Below are 383 nucleotides of genomic sequence, written 5' to 3' on the forward strand. Positions count from 1 at the left end.
CCGGATCTCTAGAACACAGAGACCTGGCTCCAGGACAGTGGCACATATGATGTAGGAAGTCCCTAAAATAGAACTATAAATATTTATAGCAGAGATAGGCACCCAGATGTTGTGGAGCTGCAAATCACATCTTTGCTGGGACTTGTAGTTGCAAAAATGATGTGATGTCCTGCTGGGGCGTGTAGAGCTGGAAAGCCAGGGGTTACCCAAACTAGATCATGTACCATCCCCATTGTACTAACGTGCCCGTGCTTGCAGGATGGTGCAGGGTGAGATGCAATAAGTCTGAGCACTGTGAGAGGTACATGGTCCCTATGTCAGTCCAGTGACAGCGCAGCTGCTCCAGTCAGGGGTTACCCGTCACAAACTAGATCATGTGCCAT

This window comes from Mixophyes fleayi, chromosome 5 (assembly GCF_038048845.1).
Source record: "Mixophyes fleayi isolate aMixFle1 chromosome 5, aMixFle1.hap1, whole genome shotgun sequence".
Classification (NCBI taxonomy): Eukaryota; Metazoa; Chordata; class Amphibia; order Anura; family Limnodynastidae; genus Mixophyes; species Mixophyes fleayi.